At 40.3% G+C, this 15,670-nt stretch overlaps 1 long non-coding RNA gene across 1 annotated transcript in view; it reads left to right on the forward strand.

Moving 5' to 3' along the window:
- The window catches only part of LOC120436492, a 29,965-nt gene extending 15,346 nt beyond the window's left edge, over positions 1-14,619 (forward strand). The window contains exon 5 of the long non-coding RNA XR_005610493.1: positions 14,226-14,619. This is a non-coding gene — a long non-coding RNA (uncharacterized LOC120436492). The remainder of the gene's footprint in view (positions 1-14,225) is intronic.
- Positions 14,620-15,670: the final 1,051 nt, after the last annotated feature.

Consider the following 15,670-nt stretch of genomic DNA (forward strand, 5'->3'; position numbering starts at 1 on the left):
CGCCGTCAACATAACTCACCCAAGATTTTTTTTTTTACGTAATACTTAATTTGCATTACATTAGGGAAGTTAGAAAAGTTCTCTTTAAAAAAACAAAGTTTACCTAATGGATGAAAATGTAGCTGCACTCGCTCACACACTTGCCAGCTCTCTCCTTGACTCGCATGCATCACACACACACTCTCGAACTCTCAGTTGCGATCAAGCTGCAGCAGTAGTGACCTTGCTATCGTTTACAGCAGCTGCCAGTCCATTGTGTACTGTGGTTCAGCTCAGTTACTCCCCCCTCCTCTCCACCACAACATTCACTCATGCACACAAACACTGCAAATGGCATCCCAGTTTTAGCCATGCCTCTCTAGCCTCTGCCTAATTATCATGGCACTGAAGCTGTCATAAAAAGCCTATTGTGGCCACGCTGAAGCAAGTCTCTTCACAAAACTCAGAGAGTTTGACATTTATTAAGACGGAAACCTGCTCTGGGACTTTCTATCACAGTCACCGAGAGCAGAGAAAACGGATATAATGTGGGGAAGAAGACTGTAGACTGCAATGCATTTGTCTATTCAAAATCTAGGTTGCAGAATAACAAGTAAATGATTTATGAAGGCGAGCACTTTTCCACAGCGGCTGAGGATTTGAAGTCGAAGTGAAATGACAACAGGCTCAGGCAGATTGTTGTATTTACTCAGCAGGAATTCTGAGTGTAAACCCAAACTATGCAAAGTGATGACAGATTGGTTGTTGTCATTTATTTCTCCATAGTTTGCATATTAAAAACCTTGCAATCACAATCAGTTACTAAGCACAATAACTCTGCATGGGTTTGTCTTGGTTACACTGGCACAAAAAGACTGACAGCCAACTTAATATGACAGTATTTACCCATAGTGTTGTATGATTACAAGCTAAGCCTGATGTTAAACATTTTAATTGTAAGTTATTAGGAACAAAAAACAAAGAAAAAAACCCCAAACTGTTAAACTTCGGATACTTGGCTTAGCTAGGTTTTGAACAATGTTAGTCTAGAAACTGTTTTAAGCCAAATTTCCAAGTCCTCTTTGAACTATCTGCTACTGTTGGCACTAAAAATCCAAAACAGTTGGACTGTGTAACTCGGATCTAAATCAGCAAACATCCAAACAAACAAGTACGAACAGTGGAGTTCCACAAGGCTCTATTCTGGGTCCTCTTCTAATCTGACTTGTAATTTGATTTGAAGTTTGGCACGTCTGTATGGCGGTGTTAATGTTTGTTTTCAAATTCCTAGTTTTACAGTGTTGTGACTGTTAAGGTGTGCTCATGTCCTGATGAGCAACTCCAAGTCATTGTTGCTGAAATTTTTTACAAAACCAGTGTTCCTGTAACTGTGCAGTGTATGGGGAATACAAATAGGACCAAAACCAGAAGGACTGGCTGCTAACACTTGTTGTAAATACATACCAATAAGTACTCATGACTAGGATAAAATTAGCTGAGATTGTATAAATCAAATTTAAAGAGAAAGTAAGTAGAACTTTTATATCTTTGGTCTATTATATTAAGTTTATTTATTATTTCCTTATTCTCCTTAAATGTTGCACACTAATTATAAACAAATTAATACAACTCGCTCTTTTTAACTTGACACCACTTAATTTGTAAAGTGACCCTAACATGTCAAATTTTACCAAAAGAAATTTTACATTGAAAAAAGGGCACGTTGATGAAATAAACAAAACTATGCTATGTAAGCATGAAAATTGAGGTTGAGACCCAACTGTCATCACACTTCCAAAAGCTTTCTTAAAACCAAGTTGGTCGAGTCATTGATTTTTGAACATTTATAGCCACTTTAACCTAGCGTGAACTCACTTTAATGTTTAAAGTTTGGGAAGAATCAAAAAGCGTTGTCTTTAAAGCCGGTCAAACTAAGATTTCCACTGTTGTTTTTTCCACAAATGTATACCACATTTAGTAACATACAAAACTAAACATGCAGGAACTCTGGATTGCCTGTATGTGGAGGTAGAATACATTTTCACAAAATAGAAATCATTTCTCATTTATTTTAAATTAGTTTCTTTGGTTTTAATGCCTCATGCTGTATTTCTTAATTTGAGTCTTGTATTTATTATAAAAGCATTTCAGATTGCCTTTGTGTATGCTATGTCCTTTATAAATAAACTTGCTTCGGCTTGCCTATAAATAAATGTTCATTATGCACCTGTCTATCATAGATTAGTGGCTCAGTCTTTATCCGCCATAATACCTTGTGTCTGACTCGTGGCTATTTTCTTGGGAGGTCCTTTGGCACAAGAGATGCATTTTAGATTACATAGAAAACTAGCTCGTTAGCATTATTAGTTATATTCACCGAAGCTGACAAGGCTGAGAAAAGTGAAAAACACCTACGAAGAAAAAAAAAAATACACAAAACAGTTTGTCACTAAGAAAGAAATAGTGCTGCTGACTGACAGGGGATCTGCATGAAGTGTGGGAAGCAGAAGCACATCTTTTAGTCCAAAAACACTCAGAGTCAAAGATGAATCCGTTTAGATGTAGTTGTATAGTCCAAGCTGTACTGCGGCCATTAGGCTCAACACATCTATCATGCTGTTGCTGTGTGGGTTTTTTAGCAGCATGCCAACCAGCCTGCTCCCAAACCATCTTCGCTTTTCTGAAGCTCGACTTGCTCAAATTGAAAGAACATTGACCTCGAGTGGGGCGTGACTTCCTGCGATACTGTGGACATTTTTAATAATGAGCAATGCATGGAAAGTGCTGGATGTGACGTTTGGACAAACAGGTTTGTCACCCCTACCGAAAAGACTTGAAAGCTATTGTCATGACCTTTAGATGGTAACCACCATAGGAGCGTGGGATTAGAAATAATGAGTCCAGCTGCAGTCATTACCCGAAGGGAAGGGTTGTGTGTATGTGGACTGCTGTCAGGGAACAATTCAATCACAAATACAAGCCCTGTATGTAAGTATACTGTAAATTTAAGTCTGTCAAATCCTAAAATTTACATCGTATTACGTTCTCTCTAACTGGACTAATGTCAGTCTTCTTAATGTAATAATATGTTTCTTTGCCTCTTTGGATCATCCCATTCAAATTCAGTCATTCTGACAGCCTCGTCTAAGTTGACAACAAACAACACCCATGCAGCAGTCAAAAAGATCAACGTCTTTCATTCTGTTTCTGTTTCCTCACAGACGCATACCCTTCCCTGTCACACTTTTCCCCCTCTCTCTCCCGGTTTAGGTGTTTACAGTGTGTTTGCCATCCACAGAGCAGGCTAGTAAGCTTTGTTGCTCCTCTCTGGTCCCCTTCCTCATTTGCCTTTGACAACACTGATAATCCCACAACAAGATCCCCCCATTCAAACCTCAGTCTCCACACACACACCGCTCACACATTCGTGTGCGCAAGCCCCTCGCACACAAACGCACACGTACGCTAGGTGCCAACCATCGCCATGGCAACTCCAATCAGCAAAAGCTCTCTTTCCCCTATTACAGCGAAGATATGACAGTTTCCCTCTCCTTCCTTCTGCCCTCCTTGGAATATGATTGTTTCTTCTCTTCCCCCCCCCTTTTCCTTCCTCCCTCAGTCGCTCTGTCTTTTTCTTTATTTCCTATCACACCACTCTGTTTCTCTTCTTCCAGGCCCCTGCTCGTACTCACAGTGATACTAATCATCACCACAGTGCAAGAGGATAATATATATATTCAATTCTGATTTTTTTTAATCAGAAAAAAGGTGGGTGCTCCTCTCGGGAGAGTTCAGTTCAAGCCCAAATATTGGCAAGTAAAAGACACTTTTTCTTTCTTGACTGATCCCAATTTAAATCCTCATGTCCCAGTATTAGTTTTGGCCAAAGTCCTATCACATCCAAGGAACACACGATGGAGAAATAAAGTAGGATTGGTTAAGATCTCTTGAATGTCAGAACCTCTTGGTCTAAATGACTCATCAGATCCCACTCTATGTGCTCCAGATACGGTGATACGCTATCCTACATACATATCACTGTTTTTTGTGCAGTCACATGATTGACAGCTTATTTGGTTTTTATTGAGAGCTCTTTGCTTGGGGTGATTTTAACATCATCTGCCAAATACAAGCCACAAGTCGGCACCAGGGAAATTAAATTTAATGGGAAAACAAGAGTTAAGGGTGTGTAGTTGGGGTATTTACCATGTAGCAATCAAAAAGTGTCAGATGAACACTCCTCTCATAAAATTACATAAATTTAACTATCTTGACTATCTTGCTGTACTTATTAATGATAGATACTGCTCTTAAGAGCTGGTGTTATAAGACACTAAGCCATAGCACATTTCCAATTAAAATATATGGCTGTGCAGTGTTTTGCTGTAGGTGCTACTGGGTTAAAATAGGTGGAACAACCTGTAATGTGGGAAGCATTTTTGCCCTGCCACAGAGAGGACAGAAGTCCTATTATACAATGAACGTCCTTACAGTGAAGTGAAACAGACCATTAAAAACTATGAAATCTGTCCACCCCACTCTCCGGTTCTCATGCATACTTTTTTTTTTATCTTCATAACAAACTCCACTATTTCTCTCTTCCCTATTCAAGCCAACTTCTCAGCCATTCAGCACTCCTACCTACAGATAACATCATCGCCGTTGGGCTATGCACCGTTGAGTTTTCGTAGTATGGCACATTAGCACGTCCTCACTGGATCCACGTGCATGATTTGCGTAGGCAAAGGTGACACAAGCGCACACCAAAGTAGGACCATAAATCGCACACATGGAGTTGGAGAATGGATTGAAACAAGGTTGTGCTTAATTACAGCTACTAAAATCCTCACTTCTCCCTCCCCCCACTGCTGGCTGTGGCTGTTGAAAGACCAATTTAAGGTCCATTCACATCAAAGACCCCCTCAGACACTTCATGGTACCATTGTTGTTTTGTCTTTGAAAGAGTCAGAGGCGAAAGACAAAGGAGGAGAAAGTATAAGGAAGATAATGTTCAGTTGTTTGACATAGTCACCCCCTCATACTGCCTCTCACAGACACAAGTACACTGTCAGACAAACGTTTCCAGTCCATTTTTTCTCGTATTGACTCCTCTGATTGTATTTAAAGCAGTAAAAATGTTCTGTAAATTTGGTGATCCTTCCTGTGGATGTGAATCAAATCTTCACTCCAGCAAGATTATCTTCTTTAAAGATGGCTGGTGGGTTAGCAGCCACTAAACCACATCTGACTCTCGACTGGGCTCGACACCATAAAGCCCCGCACACTGTTCGCTTACAGATGGTGCGCACACATCGGAGCCAGCGAAACCCGGCCAAACCATCAGAGACGATTCCAATTCACTGCTCTGATACAGAATTAATCTCAAAAGTATGCAAAGTGAACACTGACACATTTCAGACTCCTCTCGCTGGAGTTAAAGTGTATATTTAGCAGCTTTTTACTAATGAGGATGCTAATGGGCAACTGTCTGTGATGCCGGAGCATCACAGCATTCAGACAGGAGGTGTTCAGAAAGTTATTTCCGATTTGCATCTCTTCATGTAAGAAAAAAGTGTTCGGCTTGAACACAGCTTTGAATAGTTTTAATGCACTGACTCAAATGTAGCTGCATGGTAGTCAAAAGCGGCTATGGAGCTGACTAAGAGGTGTTTCCTATCAAAAGAGAATCGGGAAAAGCTTTTATCAGAGTGTGTCGTTCAGAAAATAAGAACTGTGATGACTAAGGGGAGAAGCTGTGAAATTACACCTTTTCAATATGCAGCGACAGTAAATAGCGGTAATAGAAATAAATTCACATTAAGCATTCAACCTTGACAGTTTGTGAGTTTCCAGCAGAAATCTCAACTTTTTACAATCCACATACTGGATATTAGGTCAGTTAATCAGTGAAAGCTGCCTGAGGAAGCTCCTTAAATGACTAATTATTAGATCATTCATCAAGAATAAATACTATTGTTTCACTAGACTTTTGACCTTGGGGTAGATTCCCATTATGTCAGTTTTGCTCTATAGATGTCCTACTTAAGTGTCTCCCTCTTCACATTCAGCTTAGAGACACTGAGCTCTACTGCGATGACATTTGTAACCCTTTTAAAAGGCACCACTCGTGTTTGGATTTTCTCACTGTCCAAGTTATTTACACCGAAAGGTTTTTAAAAAATCAAGGACAGTGATTCTGGTCAACCAGCAGGGTTATTTAGTAAAAGCTAGCCAAGAAAATAAAAGGTTGCAAGAACTAATAGACGTACACAGTGATGTGAAAAAAGTAATTGCCCCCTAAAACTAATAACTGGTTGTGCCACCGTTGGCAGCAAGAACTGCAATCAAGTGTTTATGATCACTGACAATGAGTCTTTCACATCACTGTGGAGGAATTTTGGCCCACTTTTTGGAAAATATTTTTTAATTCAGCCACACTGGATGGTTTTCCAGCACGAATGGCCTTTTTAAGGTCATGCCAAAGCACCTCTGTCAGATTTTGACTAGGCCACTCCAAAACCTTCATTTTGGTTTGTTTTTGTGGCATTCTGAGGTGTGTTACAGATCATTGTCCTGTTGCATAACCCAAGTGGTCTACTTTCTTTTATTATTGTTACAATGTGAACAGTACACAGTGAAACAAAATGCTACCATCAACACAAAAACTCATAGGAGGAACACAGCAAAACCTCCATCCTGTTCACTTCTACAGCCCTGCTGATGCCCTTCTACATTAAGCAGGTCATATTTTTAAAAATGGGTTTAATTGGGTATGTTAAATACTCTTTTTAATGATTAAAAAGCTCGTGACATATCAGTCTTATTTATCTTCCAAGGTCAGCAACATTTTCTGCTGGTTTTCTTGTTGAGAACTGTGCAACATATAGAGTAGAAGAAAACGTTTAAATGTTAAGCCAAGACACTAAAACGCCATTAGACCTTGAAGATAAAAATGAGTGCATCTGATAATGGCTCTATTTGATATTTCATAATGGGCTGATAATGACATTACAATGGAAATATTCCTGATAATTACAACAATTAAAAACACATCTGTCTATTAACCTTCATTTAGATGGGATTTATCCGCCATTTCAAGAAGGAATGAAAAATGAGAAAGTTGAGCGCTCTTAATTATGGTCCATATAATTAAAGGCCTTGGAGACACAATATTAAGACAAAAGAGAAGTCTCCTAATCTTATAACAAAGAGGCTTTACATATAAATCTTTTCTTATTACTTAACAAAACCCCGCGTTAGAAATACAAGTCTGACTCTTTCTTTCAGATGAAACAAGTTAAACACACTAAATCAGGAATTAAAATGAGGACTTCAGCTTTTAATATACACTTTAATAAGCACCGACACTTTCACTGACTCTTGATATTTATTTCAATTGCGAGGTCCCTGAGAGACATTGGGACATTTCCAATATACATCTCAGTGAGCACAGCAGAGGCAGACACGAACATGAATACTTCCCCCCCTGAAAAGCACCAGCCTGTATCCGTTGCTTCAGACAGAAATTTAAACTACGCATCACCAAACGTTGCCTTATCTAGGTCAGAACCGACATGACTCGAGTCTGATTTGGCAGTGGCAGCAGTCACATGTTTCATTCATCATCATGGTGGTAAACCCTCGACAGTTTCACTTCACTGTAATTAATATAAAACCATAACGATGTAGCCCGTAGTGAGCACACGAGGTCCTTTCATTCAGCACGAGGCACCAAGCCAGGTTTGGCTAGATATCTTCCACTCCTCTAGCCAGTCTGTCAGTGTCACATTTTTAAGAGACATGAGGATAATTTGTAATATTTTGTTGAGGTGCACTCCACATAGTTGTGGTGAATTGGCATCAGTCCTAACGTGGGTGGTGAATTAGGAAGTTGGCGGAAAGATGTCTTCTGTCTATGCCAACTGTAAATTTTTATGTCCTATCATTTTCCACTTGTAAAAGCAAACTCAGTTTTTCCTGGAAGGCAAAATGAGTTTGCATATTGGTCTGTGGTCAGATCAAAATTCTGAGCGCAACCTTTAAGGAAGGAGTGCTCAGTGGAGATGGAGTTTAAATGTGGAGAAAGTCCAAGGCAAAAAAACAAAAAGAAAGCCTTACTGATATGATCAAATACTGTTTGTCGTAGAAACACATTTACTTAACACATCTAACCCAACAGACCTTAAAAGCACCCACCTGCATCATTTATTACCTTAAGAGGTAATGAACAGTGTAGGTGGGCTGGAGACACGGCTCTATTTAACCGAGCAGTTGATTAATTGTAAAGTTTCCTGTTAATAACTACTTGTCAGTCAAATCTGAACTCACCTTGGCCCAGACCTGTAGCTTGGAGGTTAGTGCATTGTATAGAAATTATACTACAAGCGGATTTTAATTTTGCAGCATTGTATTCAGATAGTTGTTGGTCTTCGATTGTATCACATTTGCTGTGACCAGAATAACTCAGATCCAGTAGACTTACATGCTGTGAAGGTAAGAAGACCTTTGTGTCGGCTAGCTTGTTTGCGTTAAGTTCACTCCTGCTGTTGTGACTCAGTCAGCCAACTGTTTGCTAATTAGCAGCAATGCAATTTAAATACAGGCACAGCAACTGTACCTTTTACCACTTAGCTGTTGATAACACCGTAGCATGGGATACAGTGGCAATGGGCTAGCTAACCCAGATTTCTTGTTCACTTTTGGTAGCTTACACTCGTTGTGGTGCAATGTTAGCATTCCTCTAAAATCAGCTTTGGGGTGTACTCACACTAGACATGGTTACTTTGTCTTTTGCTCCTGGGTCTAACTTGCAGACTAGTCACTTAAACTTCACTTTACTGGTCAGTTATGCTCAGGTACAGCACAGTCACCAGATCTGTTACTTATGATAGCTTTCGATATAAAAATTATTTTTTAGTAGCTAGGTATCATAGGCAGCATAAGTGCAGAGGCTGCTGTTCTTCTGGCGCTGACTTGGGCAGCATATGCCTACTGGGACATAACCAGTACATCTCAGTAAGCATTCCACTAGCATTGGAAAAACTATACGTGGTGCAGTTGCTGCGATAGCCTGACTCACTGATAAGAAAGGCAGTAAGAGTTGGGCATGGAAGTACTTTGCATTGAGAGCTACTTTTGCTGTGCCGTTATTCACAAGGGGTTCCTGCAGCACATAGCTCCACTGGTTTGATTTGGCAGATTTTTTTTATACCAGATACCCTTCCTGACAACACCCCAGGGGGAACTGTGTCTCCCCCAAGACTCAAACGAGGGATCATTCACTTGTTTGATAAATGTATTAACCTCTATGCCATGAAGCCGCTACGGCTAGCATTGCTGTTGTGCAACTATGCTCCACAGGCTGAAGTGCTTGAAACAACTAATGTTACACAAATACTGACGCTAACATAATGTAACTAATATTATAGCTTGCACTGATGTTAACAGACTACTCAGCAACCATCCTAACATTTCAAATCCTGTCAACAAAACATAATGTTAACATTTCAAAAACATCACTAGATCAGTTACTTAAAACCATTTGAGTAATTCAACTCTTCTTGGTACCGACCACTAAATTTCTGCTACTAAGTGAGTACTAGTGAGTATACTCTCAGTTTAGATGCCTAGCAGGCAGCTGATAAGGTTGATTTTTTAGTCTCTTTAGATCAGTCATTACAAACATCCTCTATAGCACAAAATGCTGTAGTTAATGTTCCTTAATCTAAGATAGTTGTCCACACTGTCAAACTCGGTGAAGGAAAGCTGAATAAGTACTGACATAAGCAAGCACTTAGACTAAGTTTGTTCTGATTTGCCACTCTTCTTTTTCTTTGAGTAGGTCAAGTTATCCAGCAGCTCATCATCAAACTGGGATTTTTGGGGAGTTTCTTGTATTGTTCGAATTCTCTCATACTCCAGACCTGCACGTCTACTTAGCGTTAGGGTAAGTTAGGCACATCCGGATCGGCTTTTCTGATTTGTTCAACCTGAGCTGACCAAAGACCCAGATTATGAAATATCCTGTTTTTACTGGTTCAGCAGCTTGAGAATGAGGATCAGGCTGCTGAACCAGTAAAAACAGGCTTCCCCAGTTCCAACGCCAATGTTAGCCAGAAGCCCTTGGAGAGATCTGTGTTTGCATGTGTGTTTTGTGATGTGTAGTAAAGTGAGGGACATTGATTAAACATTATTTGCATCCAGTGCTCCCAGACCAGTTAAAGGAATAAGGGAGAATGGATATCGATAATATTAAAGATAAACTGAGTTAATTTCTTTAGAAGATGTCTAACACTGAAGGACAAACAGATTGATTAAAATCGACAAGTGAAAGGAAAAACCAGCCTGAAGTGTATTTAAGGTATTGCATCACCACATGTTGTCGGAACAGCTAAATTGCCCTTTGACATCGATTCTACGTGTCTCACCGAGAGACATTCAAAAAGATATTCAGTTTTTTTGTGCTTTGATGGTGGAGGAGACTCTCCTGTCCCTCCGAGGCCTGGGAACATGATCGCAAACAGCACAGCAGACCTACCGACTCCCCTCGCTGCAGGGGTCAAGGGTTCAGTTTTTTCCTTTAATCTGTCACTGATCTGTATCTTGTTTGTCATGAAGGATGGAGACGACTTACTCGTATTCCACCCGATAAACTTGTTTGTTGTGTTTTGCCTTGTCAGACACAAATCATCATCTATCTTCGCTTTGGTCGAGGTTGGCTTCACCTGAGGTCAGGGCACACTTGATAACACCTTGATATCTCCTTCTTATTGGCTATCTAAATTACAACCGCCCGGGACCACCGTGGGGAGCTACACGAGCGCATACCAAACATACCGGTGTCACCCTTCCCTCGGTCCTTGCAGTGTGACTTGAAGCTCAGCCAAGCTTGATAAACACTGACAGTTGAAGCGAGGTATTTCCATGACTGACGGTTATTGACTCAGCGATATGGTGATTTGTTTCTGCGCTGCGGCGCAATTGATTAGCCATAAGGAAACTCAGGAGACGTTATTGGATTGCTATTCAGAAAGATTGAGTGTCAGTCTCCATCGGATTCCAAATCTCATCCATCTCCTTTTTTCACTCTCTGGGTTTCTCTCTTCAGAATATATTAGTCATTTTCAATAATAACAGCCCGATATGGAGGCGTCTCCTGTCCTCCATTTGATATTCTATATCCATGGCTAAATAATGATGGATCCACGGGCTTGTCTTGTTCACCTGTCACACTGTTCCTTCCTTCTCCATCTTTGCGTGTCAATGCCTCGCGGGTGCCTCGCCTGTCTCGCTTCCTTTCTGTCTGTCTGCTGCCTCCATGCTCTGAAATTAAGGAACCACTCCACAAACTTTACACCTGACGACCAGTTAACGTGTGAGAGGTGGACTTCCAGAAGTAGACTGTAAAATTACATTTCTGTCCCTACAGGTACACTCTACACATAGGTACGCCCTGGGGCCTCCAGGTAATTATGTCTACCTTTTCAAGGCCTACAAATGTACATATACTGTATCGCCCTAAGCAGCAAATGGTCCAGTTGCATTTTTAAGGGTGCACTTTTTATGTAAGTTAAATGAAAATGATGCATTTTGACAAGTTTTATTCTGTGTCTCTCTTGTGTACTGAGCACACAGTTGGTGCAGAGAATAGCAACGTTGCCTCACAGCAAGAAGGTTCTGGCTTAAATTGGACTCAAAGTACAAAGTCTGTGTAGTGTCTGTTGGCACGTCTGTGAGAAAAGGTACTTGTCTGGTGAATCCACAGCAAGTGAATGGGTATCATGTGTTCTGCCTGCATGGCTCTATTCAGGCACACTAGGCCTAAACCAAGGATTTCTAGTAGTGAGAACACGCCTGAAGCAGACTATTTTCTGCTATGTTACAGTGATTGAGCTGAAAAAGGCAAGACAGAAATTTGTCAGTCTTGAACCTAATATGTGGCTTGTATTACTTGTTGTTCATCAATCATCGTCATCCATCACTTTTTATTTACATGATCAGTGCAAACATCTGAAAGCTACTTTGCAAAATCAAGAATAACATACCGGCAAAATAACTTTAAAGGGCCGTAGTCTGCTGTTTTCTAACTGCATGTTTCCATTTTTTTTACATTGCAATACTTCCATTTGAAGTAAATTATTACTTTTCTAATACTGGGTTTTTATTCTGCCCCCCACTTTCTCCTCTGTCTTTTCTCCTATCCATGTAAGGCCAAACTGATTCTTAAGCCAACTTTCTTTCTGATTGCCTCTCACAAATCGAAGGTTTGACTAGCAAGTGGGTGGAGCTTCTGTGTCCACAGCCACAGCTGTGCGAAAGTTACCACATCAAGGCTATCTCCTCTCGTTGACATCATACAAGTCCAAACCCGAGTGTTTTTAGAGCAGTCTGAAGCTTTTGGTTCACAGCGATCAGTTCAACATATGCTAACCTCATTATTTGAAACATCGGTCCTGTTTAATATCAGGATTCACTAGCATTATATGTGGTGTAGAATAAATAAAAGCATTTTAACAAATCTGTGTGGACTGAAATAACATTATATCTATTAAGACAACAGTTTATAATCCATTGTGATCCATTAAATAAAGCTCTGGTTTCTCAGGCTTCTGCATTGGCTCGACCAGTGTGGTAATTTTCCCAAAGTGCTTGAACTTCCTGATTTTCTGTGGTTGCATTAATAACAGATCAGAATGATCCCCCTTAATACTTTTGACAAGATCACCAACACGCCTGGCTGAAATGGAGCCCCAAACCATGACACGGCCTCCACCTTGTTTTAAAGGTGGCTTACTAAACACAAAGACATGGAAATGGTCAGGTACAAGGACTGGACTGAAAATGAGTGAAAAAGCAGAAAAGGTCCAAAGAAAAACTTTCAGAACACTTTAAAAATGTACAAAAAAATCTGTCTGCTTGGCAACAAACTATAAAGAAATGTGGGATGGCTCGGGACTGTGCACAGTACTATAACTCGGGCCATAAACTGCATGTTTCCATCTTTTCATGATGGACAGCCAACCAAAAGAAATTTTACAAAAAGAAAGACATTTGTAGCAAATTTTACTACACAGCAGTGAAGATCCGAGAGTTTCCAAAATGACCGGATGCGCAAAGACATTTTAAGGGTTGGATGTGCACATACGGAGGCACATTATAGACATTTAGTGAAACAGTAAAGCTATAAAAAGATTGTCTGAGGGTTGATTATTTACATGAGTATAAATTGAGAAGGATGCCAAATGTGTGTTGTCTGTGGCACCGTCAACCAATGTTGGTTGATGCTTCCGACTTACATTAAAGCCACTTTAAAGGAACAAAAATGCCAGTTTTCACATGGCATGTCTTCCCTCTTTAGCCACTATTTCCCACAGCATCTAATCTCAAGGAGACAAAGCGAGAGTCCATATTGCATTCGCTGGTGAATATCAAGGTCAGTTGGTTTCCAAAGGATGCACAATGAAGCAAATGTCATTTAAGGGTTCGTGTGAGTGTGTGTCTGTGTGTGGGGTGAGGCAGGACATTCACTTACATGACTAACACAGATGTTACCTTTGTGGTCAGAAGGCTGTAAGTCAATTAGGTTTTGCTAATGGGGGCCAAGTGCTTAGCTGTCTCCAACACACACACTCACACAAACACACGCACGCACGATATTGATAAGATTACCATGGTAATGTGAATACATCAGGGTTAAACCACATTAAGGGAGACGCCTTTCTCGATGATCTTTGCCTTTTTTTTTAACTGTCAGCCATCTCAGCCTGAGTGCCCTCCTCTGCCTCCTCCTATGTTTGTTAACAGAACCTTTCTTCTTTCATGTCCCCCTCTTTCCTTCTGTCTTCATGCTGTTTCTCCCACAGCAGATGCATGGTAAATCCTCCTCCTTTGTGGCTCTTTACATCGCTAACTTCCTCTTCCCATCTGTCTCCCCAACTATTTTCCTCTCACTCTTTGTCTTTCTCCATTCAGCTGAGATGCTTGCATGACGGGGTTTTTTTTCTGCAGAAATGAACAAAATCCTTTATCTTTCAGATTTTCTTTTGTATTTACGTTCTTTATAACCTTTGTTTTTATCGACAAAGTAAAGGAGAAAGTCATGAATAAAATGAGGTTGATTGATGAATAAACAGCTTGTTATGGGCATAAAAAGATGGCATTATTTCAACAACTGATTAAAAAATAAGGGTCATTGTCATGAAGAGAATTCATTCATTCATTCATTCTTTTTTTTGCCATTTATCCAGGTTCGGGTGATGCTGGCAGTACACTAAGCAGACAAACCCAGACTTCCCTCTCTCCGGCCACCTCTTCCAGCCCTCCGAGGGGACATTCTCAAGCCAGCCGAGAGATATAACCCCTTCAGTGTTCCTGGGTCTGCCCTGGAGCTTCCTCCCGGTAGGACATGCCCAAAACACCTTTCCCGGGAGGCGTCCAGGAGGCACCCTAGTCAGCCGAACCACTTTCAATGGTTCCTTTCGATGTGGAGGAGAGGCAGCTCTACTCTGAGAATAAAAGCAATACAAATCATACTAATGCTGTATATGTAGCCAAACATGATATTTCCTTTATGCCATAGTACTTCATTGTTTTCTAAAATGTGGTAAATAACTGAACCACACTCTTAAATTGTTTGATGAGTTTCTTCAAAGTGGATGGACATCAAACGCTGCATTTTATTTTATCCCTACATACACTGTTCTCCTAATATACATCTTCAGTAATAATCAGTTTGACTCTGACCACTCAGTAACGTTTGGGGATTAAAAAACAGAAGTGCCAAAAGCTGCAGTTCTTCTAATGGCCACTTGAGGCAGGCTCCAAAAGCGAGTCAGGTGCCATAGACTCCCATATTAAAAAACCCAACCTTAGAGCAGAAAATAAACCTGTTTATAGCCCGGTACAAAAAATACAAAAACAGCTTCCTCCTCTATAAAAAATGTACAATGTACATATTTAACTAAAACTCACTGATTTTAATTTTGCTAAGGTTTAAAATGAGGGCATCCTGACACAGGCAGTGTCAGCAGTGGAGAGCTGCATGTTATTTTGCAATCTATTTACATCTAGCAGCATGTTCCTGGACAGAGCCCGGTAAATGCCCTGCATATGACTTATTTAGCCAGTTACAAATACAGCACAGATTACAGGTTTAAATAATGTTTACACCACCACCATCTAGGATTGATAAGTTGGGGTTGGTAGAGCTGCTCCGACTTTCTAAATTGGAAGTCCAACTTGAGGGGGCTTTGGTATTGGAATTCCAGACTAGAAACTTCAAACCATCAGGCATCATCTCCACTATTCCAGTTAGTGAACTGAATCTCACAACTCTCATAACTTTTAGAGTATTTTAATGCAATTATCTCACCTTTAATGTGGACTATTGTGGGCTACAGAGCATCCAAAAAGTTTCTCTCTTAGTTTTGTCGAGTGAAATTCTAATGCTTTATTCATTTTTAAATAGCACCAATTAGCAAATATGAACATCTGTGTGCTGCACTTTTGCTACTAAATTAGCTCCGTAACCTCTCAATTAAACACGCTCACTTCCGGCTCCAAAAAACCAAAACAACAAAACAGCACGATGACCCAAAATGCTGAAACCAGAAGCCAGCAGTTGTTCTAATGATTTCTATACATCCAACTTTTACATAAAGTCTGCACTTCCAGCTGAATGCTACAATAAGCA

The sequence above is a fragment of the Oreochromis aureus genome, linkage group 23, assembly GCF_013358895.1.
Source record: "Oreochromis aureus strain Israel breed Guangdong linkage group 23, ZZ_aureus, whole genome shotgun sequence".
Taxonomy (NCBI): Eukaryota; Metazoa; Chordata; class Actinopteri; order Cichliformes; family Cichlidae; genus Oreochromis; species Oreochromis aureus.